Raw genomic sequence first — 14,291 nt, forward strand, 5'->3', positions numbered from 1 at the left:
GCTGCCTCTGTAAGTGTTAGTGAACCTTACATTTGTAATGTATTGGGCTTGGTCCCAGGGTAGCTATGCGCTCTACAAATGCTGAATATTAATATTAATATTAATAATAATAATAATAATAATAATAATAACAATAACAATTACTTTGAGAGGTAACAGAAACAAGGTTCTTTCCTCTCCTCAAAGGGGGATCCCCGTCCTTTTTGTAGTTGTATTTTTATAGCGGTTAGTGCCATGAGACTCCTTGTTAGGCACTGAACAAATTTGGCCTTTGTGTAGTTATCAAAATCTAGAGATCACCTACACCTTTTGGTTGAGTATTATTTGTTCCCCAAAAACACTCCGCCTTCATCTGCACCAACATCTATATGACCCTTCATGGCAGCGTAACAACTCCAGCTGTATGTAAACGTACACTATGGAGCTTCAGAGAGACAACTGATTTGAGGCTTGTACATAGGGGAGTGTACAGCGGCCCTCACCCATGTCTTTGAGTTACAATGGTTTGGAGTATTGTGACCTTGACGTGTCTGTGTTAGCTGCTGTGATCTAGTCTGTCGCTTGTGCTCATGCCAATTATTAGGATTCATAGTAAATGGCTGAAATAAGTACATGATGTAGTCGAGGTATAGTAGTTAGGTAGGTTTATTGATGAAGTATAAGTCCTTAGTACAGGATTACAGAAGCCCCACCAGGAGCAGCTCCCTTGCTGCTCAGCCCATTCTCTCAACTGATACTCCTCCACCAGGCATCCCCAACATCCCATCATCTCATCACACATACCAACATCCCACTGTTCACCCCCCCCCCCCCCCCCGCTGAGCAGCAAGACAGATAAACAGGGAAGAGGCATTGCACTCAAACCAAGATACAACAATGGCAAAGCCATTTCCCTTTCAGAGAAATTGATTGTGCAAGTGGTCTAAGTGCAGGAGCGAGGTGTATAGCAGGCTGCACTGGTATTGCGTTTCTGCAGCTAAAGTTGATATTGAAAGAAAGATAAGCGGAACAAAAGCATTGAGTTGGCGGATGTCATCTTAGACAAGTCTATTCCTAAAATGCAGGCAGACAACAGGCAGGTTGGCTGGGCCTGCTGCATACTTTGGTGATGTATTACATTTCGAAGACTGAAACCATTCTACACCCACAACCTAATTGTCTATTGGAGCTGTGTGCCCCAATATAGCCCCTATACAAAATCGATTGCTGATGCTTATAAGAATCTACTTTGGAATGATAAGAGGCTGCTCGACCCAACGTGGATTACAACCAATGACATGTAGGTTTATAAAAAGATCGGCCTCTGCAGTGGGTGATCAATCCACTAAGTTATCTTAGTCGGATTGAAATCCAAATGTGTGGTCTTCAGGCTACACAAAACTCTCTGAACATAAGTCTGTGATCCACCATGTTAGGATCAAGAGTTGTGATTTGTGGGTACTACTTGGGACTTAGGTCTCTTCAAGAGACTTTCAAAATACTGGTGCCTCTTATCTACGTATGTGCCCATTTACATGCAGCGGTGGCACAATCAGCATGCATTGTGGCACTTTCACCCTGCACTCAGACACTTGTCAACCTTCATTCATGCACCGCTCATGCTGCACAGAGATCACTCACATTATTTTCCTTGCACTCATGCACTGCTCCCACACCTCTTAAATTATTGTTAATCCCATAGGCAAAACCTAATGCACTTTCCAATGCGTGTTGTATTTTCCAGCTCTGTTTTTTATGATTGACTTGGTTTGTGATTAAAGTAGAACATCTGAGTTCGCATTCTCATGAAATGTTGTGCTTCAAATTCTCCATTATTTAAAGGTGGCCGTTCTCAAAAAGGACTTCGATGTGATGTCTGGGTGGCCCCAGAGAGAAGTGTAGGTCAGAATTAAATGCCACTGAAGTGTGATATTTCTAAATGTGACAGATATTCATGAATCTTTTAAAGTTTGGAGATGGTACTCAGGTCCAAGGTATCATGTGCAATGTTGCCTCTAATTTTTTTCCTCTATGTGCGGCAGTGGAGGGTCTCTGTGCGCTGCAACCATGGCTATGTGCGCCAGGAACCAAACCGCGCGTGTCTGCGGCGCCAAATGGCACTCAAAAAGTTTACTTTAAAAGGTGAAAAGATGGTGCATTTTCACACATACAGCGCCACAATAAGGGTCTTAAGGGCAGTTTGCAAATTGGATAAGCACGCCATGACATGAATTAGTTACACTGGCAAGTACACTTCAAGTTTAGAAAAGCACAAGACTTCAATGGTGGTACCATCATAAGATTTTAATAAATATTCAGTTCATTGGGTGGAGAAATGTCCCCGTGCTCTCTCTGCCCGGTCTTTCCTTCTGTACCCCTCGCTGCCCCGTGTCTCTGCCCAGTTTTCCCTTCTGTTCCCCTCGCTGCCCCCGTGCCTCTCTGCCCGTTATGCCTTCTGTTCTAAGCTGCCCCTATATTTCTGTATTCTGTATTTTGCCTCTGTGCCATTTGTTTTTTGTGCCTGTCTGTCCTCCATGCCACTCGTTTTTCCCTCGTTTTTATGCCCCTTTTGCCTTCTGTTCCACTTGTTTTTACCTCATTTTTTGTGCCTTTCTGCCCTCTGTTCCACTCGTTTTCCCTCGTTTTTTGTGCCTTTCTGCCTTTCTGCCCTCTGTTCCACTGGTTTTTTGTGCCTTTCTGCCCTCTGTTCCACTTCATTTTCCCCTCGTTTTTTGTGCACTTCTGCCCTCTGTTCCAATAGTTTTTTGTGCCGTTCTTCCCTCTGTTATTATTATTATTATTAAAGGGGCTTGTAAAGCGCCTGGTGACGCCTCCCGGCGTATCCCCGCGCTGTGGAGAAGAGTCAGAGTGTCTGAGGGAAAGGAGCTAAAGGGTGAATAAATAGGTTTTTAGCAGTTTTCTAAATGTGGACTCATTATTCGCTAGCCTAATGTTGGTGGGAAGGGAGTTCCATTTATTGGCTGCCAACGATCGGAACGAACGACCTCCCATTCTCGCTTTTTTTATACGAGGGATCTTGAGCAGACCCATTCCCATAGAGCGAAGGGATCTGTTAGGCTCATAGGGAACGGCGAGGTCAGACAAATAGGACGGTGCTTTATCAGAGATGATCCTATAGCACCATAGAAGTGCTTTAAATAGGATTCTCTTCCTAATAGGCAACCAAAGAGGGGAATCCAAGGTGGGTTTAGAGGGAACTCTTCTAGGAAGTCTCAGCACTAGCCGTGCTGCTGAGTTTTGTAGCACCTGCAGTTTCCTGATGTTTTTTTCCGAGGTGACTAGAAGAAGCACGTTGCCATAGTCCATTCGAGAGGTTACTAGGGCCTGAGTCATGGTATGCCTAGACTCCAGGGGGAGGAGGTCCAAGGTGCGGTTGAGGGTTTTCATGACCCCAAAACATTTCCCTACCATTTTGTGTACATGGCTGTCAAACGAAAGTTTTATATCCAACCAGACACCTAGGTTCTTCGCTTCCCTACCAGGAGTGGGTAGGGGCCCCAGGCAGGGTGGCCACCAATCTTTGGTCCAGCTAGTGTCCTTACCTCCTATTAATAATACCTCCGTTTTAGAGCCGTTGAGTTTGAGGCAGTGTTTGGACATCCAACCTGCAAGATCACTCATGCAGGTTTTAAAGTTTTCAGCAGCTTTTGAGGGATCCTGGGACAGGGAGATCAGCAGTTGAGTATCGTCGGCGTAAGAGACTAGCTCTACGCCGTACGATTGGACCACCTCTGCCAGTGGAGCCATATACAGGTTGAACAGGGTGGGACTCAGGGCAGAGCCCTGAGGTACCCCCAGTTCTAAGGCAATGCTATCCGAGAGAAAGTTGCCTCTCTGAACTTGAGAGCATCTGTTGGTTAAGAAGGCTTTCAGCCACCCCAGTGCCTCCTTGGTGACCCCCGCTTTGTTTAGACACTGTAGCAAGATGGAGTGTGCTACAGTGTCAAACGCGGCACTGAGGTCCAGCATAATGAGTGCCTTGGTCTTACCCTGATCGGCTCCTTCCCGCAAAGTTTCAGTCGCTCTCAGGAGAGCTGTCTCAGTAGAATAGCCCGACCTAAAACCAGACTGAGAGCTATGTAAGGCCTTGTGAGATTCGAGGTGGGCCATGAGTTGAGTGTTGGCAATTTTTTCTGCAACTTTTGCTAAATATGGTAATAAAGAGATCGGTCGTAGATTCTCAAGGATGTCCTGGCTCACATTGGGATTTTCTTTATGGGAAGTACAATGGCATTCTTCCAATCTGCAGGCAGACGGGCTGTGGTAAAGGAGACTTGAAGCACGTGTCTGAAGTAGGGCTCCAAAACAGTTATACTAGCTCCTAGTACTCTGGGGGGAGCAGGGTACCGGGGGGAGCCAGATTTAATACTTTGGCAGGTTTTCATAAATATTTCCGGTGGGGGGATGGTAAAATTACGTAGGCAAGATTCTGTGCTGGCAACATCTTCCCTCTCAACAAAGTCGAGGCCTGATTTAATGTTCCCAGAGAAATTGGCATAGATGTCAGTGATTTTTCCGGCAAAGTACTTAGCGATTTGTTGCAAGTGTCCACCGAGTCATTCTGGGAAGTTTTGTTCGTGGTTATTACAGAGATTTCCTTAAAGATCTTAAAAAGCTCTTTAGAGGAGTTCTCAGCTTCCACGATACGATTGTTATAATGGGATGCTTTGGAGACTCGAATCTTTTTGTTATATTCTTTTTGTGCTGTTTTATATAGGATTTTAATTTCTGGACAAAAATTAGTGCGCCATTCCCGCTCAAGTTTTTTGCAGGCAGATTTAGCTGACTGTAGTTCCTGAGTGAACCACGGGGTAGTTTTCTTAATCCTCTTAATGTTGGTTAGAGTCCGAATAGGAGCAGTGCTATCTAGAGCAGTAATGATACATTTCTGTAGTTTATTATAGGCTGTCTCACAGTCAGATCCTCCTGGAGGTTCTGCCTTTTTCAAGTGATTTTATAAAGGTGTCTAGGGAAAAAAAATTCCACTTCCTACATTGGTATCGTTGAGCCCTATCAATGTTAACTTCTCTCTCAGCTATCTGAAATTGCATCGGGATTATAAAGTGATCCGACCAGGGTACCGGTCGTGGGGACAGGAACTTCTTTTTCCACTCGTTTTTTGTGCCCTTCTGCCCTCTGTTCCAGTCATTACTTGTGTCTTTGTGCCCTCTGTTTCAATCGTTTTTGTGCCCTTCTGCCCTCTGTTACAATCGTTTTTTGTGCCCTTCTGCCCTCTGTTCAACTCTTTTTTTGTGCCTTTCTGCCCTCTGTTCCACTCGTTTTTTGTGCCTTTCTGCCCTATGTCCCACTCGTTATTTGTGCCTTTCTGCCCTCTTGCCTTCTGTTCCGCTCGTTTCCCCAGCCGCTGTGGCCTTTTGTTTAGGTATCGCTGTTAATCAGAGCCCCTTCACGGGCTCCGATTAACAGCAATACTTAAACAAAAGGCCAAAGTCTGGCCTGTGCTTTACTAACAAAAGCGTAGAGACAGTTTCCAAACACAGCGCGTACTTTAGCACACGCTGTGTTTGGAAACTGACTACCAGCCGCACAGCAGACATAGAACAGCCAGGTGGCATGGGCCTGTCTCACCCTCCTGCAGAAGAGCCCTGGCTGCCACCAGTCAAGGGTGCCAGGAGGCATGATTCGCCCTCTCACCCTCCTGCATGAGAGCCCTGGCTGGCACCAGCCAAGGGTGATAGGGACCCACGTAGGCTCAGGCCGCAGAGCAGACATAGAACAGCCAGGGGGCATGGTTCACCCTCTCACCCTCCTGCAGAAGAGTCCTGGCTGGCACTAGCCAAGAGTGCCAGGGGGCATGGTTCACCCTCTCACCCTTCTGCAGAAGAGTCCTGGCTGGCAACAGCCAAGGGTGCAAGGGGCCCATGTGGGCCCACGCAGACATAGAACAGATGCACACATCAGCCCGAGAGGTTGGAGCAGAAATGTGAACTCTTCGACAAGCCTTCATACATCTCTTCTCTGTGGCTTCGGATGTTTACCTCTGGTTGACAAGAAAATCTCACTTTAATTAGAAAAGGAAAATGCTTCCAGAGTGCGCTCTCCTTCCTCCCGAAGACAGATGCCTTGTGCCTGCCGAGGAAGGTGCATAAGTATCAAACAATATCAGAAGCCGAAAGCATGGGTGCCGTTGACACACTGTGCATGCATAAGTGTCTCTGGCACACTGTGCATGCACAAGTGTCTCTGGCACGCGGTGCATGCATAAGTGTCTCTGGTGCGCGGTGCAAGCACAGGTGTCTGTGGTACATGGTGCGTGCATGAGTGTCTGTGGTACATGGTGCATGCATAAGTGTCTTTGGCACGTATTGCATGAACAGGTGTCTGTGGTACACGGTGCATGCATAAGTGTCTGTGGTATGCGGTGCATGCATGAGTGTCTGTGGTACTGCTACTCACTAATAAAGGAATAACCTGCTGCACACACTGGAGCCTGCCCTACCCATGTTATAGATGAAAACCCTGTTGTCGTATGCCCTGTGCAGCAATCGCAGCTGCACCAGATGTAACTCCGGCCTTATCGCTATCACCCTCTGGGCCTAGAGCGCCTCCTCCCACTCCCCATCCTCAAGTGTGTCCACATATTTTTCCCAAGCAGTCCTTAGTGTGGACATTCCCTCCAGTGAATTAGACATTATTTTCCAATGTATTAGGGAGATGGCTTTCTTAGCCAACGGTTCCCTTAGTAGCCTACCCTCCAGGGTTGAGGATTCTTCGATTGTGTTGTCACTAGTGGTGTGTGCTGTCAGTGCTTCTCGTACTTTCAGGTAGAGGAACAGCAAGTCCAATATTTGATCTCTTGAGATCATCCATCTTCTGGTTGGAACTTAAGAAACCTTGAAGGCATGTGCTGATTCCACTATACTTCCTTTGGTTCATAGCCATATTCACAGCCAGTAGGACACCTGCTATTGTCTGTCAGAGAGTTCAGTCTCCATCTTTACCTGCGCTCACGCAGTACCATTATTACTATGTAATTTTTTTATTACTAATTAAGTAGCGTGTTTGTTTTCTTTGTACTTGCTTTTGAAGGTTCTACCATTCAGTCGCAAGCTGTTGAAACCAGTTTGCTTTCATTTTGCACGACCGTGTCTAGGGAAGGTTGTAATAGTGGCATGCTGTCAATGGGGAAAAGATAAGTCGATGGCAGGCTTAAGGAGGCTGGGCTGGTGACAGTTCTGAGATAGGTACAGTTTGACCTAGGAACATTTAGGAGAGTTACAGTATTTCCTTTGAAATACAACTTCAGCACAGACTGGCCTCGCCCAGTAATGCTGGGAAGTGCCTATTTTTACCCTTCCTTGAGGCATAGTTGTTGTGCGTCATATCGTGTGACTCTGTAGTGGTAGCCACCCAACTCTGTAATTATTGCAGATGCTCTGATCTTCTGCGCACAATGCCTAGGTTTGCAGGTAACCCTAACAATATTCTAAGAACCACAGTCCAAACATATTCAGCGAGTACGAGAAACTTAAGTGCCTTGGAAGCCAAGGACTGAGATGGCCTCAACCCGGGCTAGGAAAGTCCAAGGCAGATATGTTCAGGACGAATGTCCTGAGTTACAGCAGGCCAGACAAGAACAGTGCAGCATGCAGAATGCTTTATAAATGCTATGTTACCATTGAGTACAAAGCAGTATGTTAAAATACCAAAAAGGTTATTCAAATAATTAAACAGTGATTCCTGGAAGATAACACACGGAAGTGGTCTCATTAACTTTATTTGGACTCCGTGGGTTTTGTCACAGTGCGAGGGATAAAACCTCTTAACATAGAATATATGAGAGAAGCGAGACCATTTTGGGATTGGATGCCAGAGGTGAAGGTACTTCTGTGGTTGGATTACTAAGGGATATAAGGGTGTGGAGGAGTGTTTTTGATGAGACCAGAAGGTGAGACAGAACGGGATGTTCTGGCAAGAAAGGTGGTTTGGAAAGAGGAGTGTATTTGAGTGGGGTCCACATTGTGGCAGCCAGTGAGGTTAGGTGGGTGATACCAGAGAATATTCAAGTTAGCAGGCTGTTGTACTTAATGGCAGTCCATATACTATTTTCTGGTCCTGTCTGAGTGAAGTAGTCCGACACTTTTTTAGACTGGAAAAATAACCTCAAAAAACTTTAAACAGTATGTAATCACCACCTACTGGAAATAGATGTCCTCTCATTGTTATTGTTTTTTAGTGTTCACCTGCACAGTCAGTCCTTGCGAAATCGCTTGTATCTTTCCCTCTTGCTATCTGCCCATGTCTGTCTCCTGACCTCATTCTCAACCCTCCCCTCTCGCATCACAAACCATGTGGCCCTTTGTGAAAACATTTGTTAATTGCAGCCCCATCATGCGCTGCAATTAACAAACATTTTCACAATGGTTCGGGGCTGCAATTAACAAATGTTTTCACAAAGGGCCACAAACAGCCCGCAGCCACAGCCGGAATTACCGTTTTCGCGCCGCTCGCGTTTTAAAAGCGGCGGCGCGAAAGCACTCACAGGATGTGTGTGCGCTTCCCTCGGGACTCTGCGCGCTCGGGGGTAAGCAAGGTGCGCGCACGCGCACGCGCGTTATAGGGAACACTGATCATGTGACACCTATATTTATATTTGGGGTAAAACAGCAGCTTTGTTGTGTGATCTTCAGTTCTCCATGGCTGCCTGCCTGTTAAGATTGAATGAGGATGTAAATCAAGACTGGTGGCTTCTCCTAGGGGGTGGCAGGGCGCGCTGCTCTTACCTTGTCTGGCACTGGATGCTGGGATTTCCAATGACAAAACTGTAGGTGAAGTGTTGCATCCCTCACTTAACTGAGATTGTGTTTTTCGATTATATACTTATTTGGTAGGGGAAACTGCTTGCCTGTCCCCAGAGAAAATGTAGCTGGTCCAGAGTATGAGTATCATGAGTGTTGTTCATTGATGCCTTATATGGTTTCCTATCTAAATTGAGTTCTAATTGCAGTTGTTACTTTTGAGGGTCTCCCAAGTTTTATTGGCTTTCTTCATTTATTGGGCTTACTTGGGGTCCAGTATGGTTTATAACAGAATTTCCTTCATTATTGCATTCCTTTGCAAGAGTCCTGGTTGGCTGAGTAATTTGGTTCTTTGTTTGTTTTTCTTGCTACTGAGTTTATCGTTTATATCAAATACTGGAAAGTTTTTTATTGAATGATGTGTGTTGCCATCCTTCCTCAGTCATTGTATTGACTGGTGTGGGTGCGAGGGCTTCTTGACCTGTTTGTTGCCATCCTTCCTCAGTCATTTCCTCTGTCTCTTGGCTAGGGGTTTTGCTTGTTGTTCTGCTCTTGTTGAATTGCATCATGTGTTGGAGATTTGAAGCTAGAAATATCCTCTGTGTTTGATAAAGGGTGAAGCTCAACCATATGAGTGAGTTGACCTTGCTGAAGGAAAGGTTGATTTTTCTGAGGTCTTTGCATGAGGGCTTTTGATGATTACTTTTAGACTGGTGTGCTGTTGTGTGATGTTTGGTTCTCTAAGTGATCTTTAGTTTGAGTGCGTACACTCTGTGTATGGTTACGTTTTTAGTTTTCCCATCAGAGCATTAAGGGAGACTGGAAGAGAGCTTGATTTGGTGACTCTTTTGGACATGGGTATGGTTTGCTTCTACTTCGGCCCATAATAAGGGTTTGTTTAAATTTTCAAGTTTTGTTTCGATGCTTGGGAGAAATAGAGCAAGTGTATTTTGAAGATCAACTTAAATGTATAATCTATTTGAATGATAATTAAAAGCTCTTACTGCCGCCTCCAGTATACCCAGGAGAGATGCCAACAGGGGTTGTTGATTCCCTTCTAATCCTGGGATGTGACCCAGGATTCTTCTTCTATCCGTGACACAGCCTTGCAGCACCATGCCCTGCACCAGGCGCGCAACACCCATTGAACTCACCGGGCTTCAGCCACCCCCCCCCATTCCCCCCCCCCCCCCCCCGTCGTGTGTGGCAGCCCGGGATGAGGCAGATCCCGGACACACATAGAGCCGCACCCGAACGTTTTACAGGTCTTTAAAAGACCATTTGAATGTTAATTAGGCCTTGCAGTTGTCTAAGAGCCCCTGCAGCCCCACTTTGCCTACTGATTAAAGGATCAGCCCCCCGAAATTTTTTCTTAGCCCCCCTGAAATTTGGCTCTAGTTGCGCCTCTGCCCTGCACTATACCTATTATGTATTTGTATGGAAGTGTGTGCTGTCCTTGACTGCCCTGTGCCTGTTTTATGTGTGAGGGAAGCTTGCAGTGCACCTAGCACCTATTCTGCTTGTGTGAGGGAAGCGTGCAGTGCACCTAGCACCTATTCTGCTTGTGTGAGAGAAGCTTGTAGTGCACCTAGCACCTATTCTGCTTGTGTGAGGGAAGCTTGCAGTGCACCTAGCACCTATTCTGCTTGTGTGAGGGAAGCTTGCAGTGCACCTAGCACCTATTCTGCTTGTGTGAGGGAAGCGTGCAGTGCACCTAGCACCTATTCTGCTTGTGTGAGAGAAGCTTGCAGTGCACCTAGCACCTATTCTGCTTGTGTGAGGGAAGCGTGCAGTGCACCTGGCACCTATTCTGCTTGTGTGAGGTAAGCTTGCAGTGCACCTAGCACCTATTCTGCTTGTGTGAGGGAAGCTTGCAGTGCACCTAGCACCTATTCTGCTTGTGTGAGGGAAGCTTGCAGTGCACCTGGCACCTATTCTGCTTGTGTGAGGGAAGCTTGCAGTGCACCTAGCACCTATTCTGCTTGTGTGAGGGAAGCGTGCAGTGCACCTAGCACCTATTCTGCTTGTGTGAGAGAAGCTTGTAGTGCACCTGGCACCTATTCTGCTTGTGTGAGGGAAGCTTGCAGTGCACCTAGCACCTATTCTGCTTGTGTGAGAGAAGCTTGTAGTGCACCTGGCACCTATTCTGCTCGTGAGAGAGAAGCTTGCAGTGCACCTATCACCTATTCTGCTTGTGTGAGGGAAGCTTGCAGTGCACCTAGCACCTATTCTGCTTGTGTGAGGGAAGCTTGCAGTGCACCTGGCACCTATTCAGCTTGTGTGAGGGAAGCTTGCAGTGCACCTAGCACCTATTCTGCTTGTGTGAGGGAAGCGTGCAGTGCACCTAGCACCTATTCTGCTTGTGTGAGAGAAGCTTGCAGTGCACCTAGCACCTATTCTGCTTGTGTGAGGGAAGCGTGCAGTGCACCTAGCACCTATTCTGCTTGTGTGAGAGAAGCTTGTAGTGCACCTGGCACCTATTCTGCTCGTGAGAGAGAAGCTTAGGCTGCAGACACTGCTGAGTGTAACTGTTCTGTGAATAACATCACAATCTAAAAGTCAGGGGGCATATTATCAAGGGGGTTTATCTCCGCTTTTTTGGCTTTAAAAGCCAAGAAAGCGGAGATAAAATGATCTCCCATTTAGCGACAGCTAGTAGGAGATAGCGACCATCTTGGGCCCCACTTTACATGTCAGTGATATTTATCACTAATGACATGCAAAGTGGGCGTGCCAAGATGTTAGCGACTGGAAACAGTCGCTAACATCGCTATCTCCTATTACCAACTTTTGGAGATATTCGCGCTAAGCGCGAATATCTCCAAAAGCTAACACCTGCCCTGAGCAGTTCTTAGCCATGTTATCCAATGGGAGGTGGATAACATGACTAAGAGCATTAGCTCGGTAATGCATGAATATCGCTGACTTTTCAGCGAAATTCATGCATTGCGGCGATTTTTATCGCATTTGCGATAAACCTTGGTAATACCAAGGTTTATTTGCGGTAAAAATCGCCGCAGCTCAGCGTTACATTTTTCCCGCTAACCAAGCAATAGCGATAAATATCGCTATTGCTTGGTAATATGCCCCCAGGTCTCTTGCCTTCAGCACAGAGAGTATTCTATGGTTATAGCTCCTGTAGGACAGACCTTCCTTGTCACGACTCTCAGCCCTCAGCCCTCCTTTCATCCGCATCTTAACCTCAGTTCAGGAAGATAATGTTCACTTTCTGAAACTATTGCAGGGCCGCTGAGAAATCTACATTGAAGTTACAATATGAAGGCAAAGTGGGGCATGTCTGGTGAGCAAGTATAGTCATTGCACTGACACACCACATTCATTCGGCTCCATCTTTGAAACATAAAGCATAGAAGCAGCTGACACCTGCGGTTCCATGGTGTAATGGTTAGCACTCTGGACTTTGAATCCAGCGATCCGAGTTCAAATCTCGGTGGGACCAGATGCTTTTACTTCACAGACAGCGCTGTTAGAGTTTGCCACCTCTTGTTTATCTGCAAGAACTAGTACACGTTTGTAATCTTTTAAAGTATATTTTAGGGTTTTGTGTTTTATTTGTTTATTTACTAACGCGCGGTAACTTCGGCAGTTCAGTCAACTACGATTGTACTCTGTGTATTTTTTTTTTTACGCTTATTAATTGCCTATTCTTCCGACACATCACAAGCTTTAGTTACATTTTTCACTCTTTTGCTGCAATCCTTCCGGCCTGAGATCGGTTCTCCCTTCTTATTGTCCGGTTCTGCATCTGTCCGGATGTCGAGCTCTTGACACATTTCATTCAGTCTCGGACCCGACTTCATGTGATACCGGACTCCAGCTGCGCCTCCCACGCGGTCACTGCTGGCGCTGAACCCACCCGTTTACTGAGTTTAGAAGAACTCTAGCCTCGCGCGGACTTTCGTCACAGAGTTAAGATAACTCCAGTAGCTGCAATAGCATTCATCATCTGCTAAAGTCGTCTTCTACGTTTTTTTTCACGACTGATAAATATCGCATGAAAATACTTCTATATGTGTTTGCGTCTGATTTGGAAATGGGGAATTTTCTAGGGGGGGGGGGGGGGGGGTGACGTGATAACCACTGCACTAGAGAAGCTCACCTCGAGTAAGCACTCTGTGCATTGTTTATCAGACAAAACCGAAGCTTTGAAGGAGGTTTGGGACCGAAATCCGCGCGTCACAAGTTTCTCAGCCCAGACCTGCTCTAAAGATACATTGATGGGCAGCTTCCAGGGGCACAAGTCCTAAACAAGCCTTGGAAATGCAATAGGTCTCGCCTTTGATTAACTTAAAGCCATTTTCTTTGCTAATGGTATTGTATAGCAAAGCAAATGATTTTAACGTAATGAAAGGCGAGACCTATTGCATTTTTAATGCTTGTTTATTTTGTATATATCTGTTTATTCATTTTTCAGAAATGAGTTACAAAATATTTGTATATCTGCACTGTTGTGTTCGAGGCACGCTCTCACTAGAGTCCCTTGAACAGAATACAAGAAAATGTTAATGCGATTTGAACTTGCATCTTGGTTCATTAATGCAAAACCTTTATTATTAAAATGAGCACTCTAAGGAAATGTAAGACAGTGGTCCCAGTATAAAAATGTGCACATGGCAACGTTTAACAATTTGAGGCTATTGGAATAAGAGGGCGACTAGGGGAGTCAGACATGGACTCTGAGGTTCAGAGGGAGACTGTGGAGGTCAGAGGAAGAGAGCAGAGATCAGATGGACTCTTCAGGAATAAGATGCAGGCTACTGGTATAAGAGGGAGACTGTGGGACTTTGGGATCAGAGGGTGACTGTGGGATCAGAGGGAGACTGTGGAGGTCAGAGGAAGACTGTGGGATCAGAGGGAGACTGTGGAGGTCAGAGGAAGACCGTAGAGATCAGATGGACTCTTCAGGAATAAGATGCAGGCTACTGGTATAAGAGGGAGACTGTGGGATCAGAGGGAGACTGTGGGACTTTGGGATCAGAGGGTGACTGTGGGATCAGAGGGAGACTGTGGAGGTCAAAGGAAGACTGTGGGATCAGAGGAAGACTGTGGAGGTCGGAGGAAGACCGTAGAGATCAGATGGAATCTTCAGGGATAAGATGCAGGCTACTGGTATAAGAGGGAGACTGTGGGATCAGAGGGAGACTGTTGGACTGTGGGATCAGAGGGTGACTGTGGATCAGAGGGAGACTGTGGAGGTCAGAGGAAGACTGTGGGATCAGAGGGAGACTGTTGGACTGTGGGATCAGAGGGTGACTGTGGGATCAGAGGGAGACTGTGGAGGTCAGAGGAAGACTGTGGGATCAGAGGGAGACTGTGGAAGTCAGAGGAAGACCGTAGAGATCAGATGGACTCTTCAGGGATACGATGCAGGCTACTTGTATAAGAGGGAGACTGTGGGATCAGAGGGAGACTGTGGAGGTCAGAGGAAGACTGTGGGATCAGAGGGAGACTGTGGAGGTCAGAGGAAGACCGTAGAGATCAGATGGACTCTTCAGGGATAAGATGCGGGCT

The 14,291-nt window shown here is 46.3% G+C and overlaps 1 non-coding gene across 1 annotated transcript; it reads left to right on the plus strand.

The window, feature by feature from the left end:
- Positions 1 to 12,147: 12,147 nt before the first annotated feature.
- Positions 12,148 to 12,219, plus strand: TRNAQ-UUG (transfer RNA glutamine (anticodon UUG)). The gene has a single exon. It is a non-coding gene; the product is annotated as a tRNA-Gln (tRNA).
- The last annotated feature ends 2,072 nt before the right edge of the window (positions 12,220 to 14,291 follow it).

The sequence above is a fragment of the Lissotriton vulgaris genome, chromosome 1_1, assembly GCF_964263255.1.
Source record: "Lissotriton vulgaris chromosome 1_1, aLisVul1.2, whole genome shotgun sequence".
Lineage (NCBI taxonomy): Eukaryota > Metazoa > Chordata > Amphibia > Caudata > Salamandridae > Lissotriton > Lissotriton vulgaris.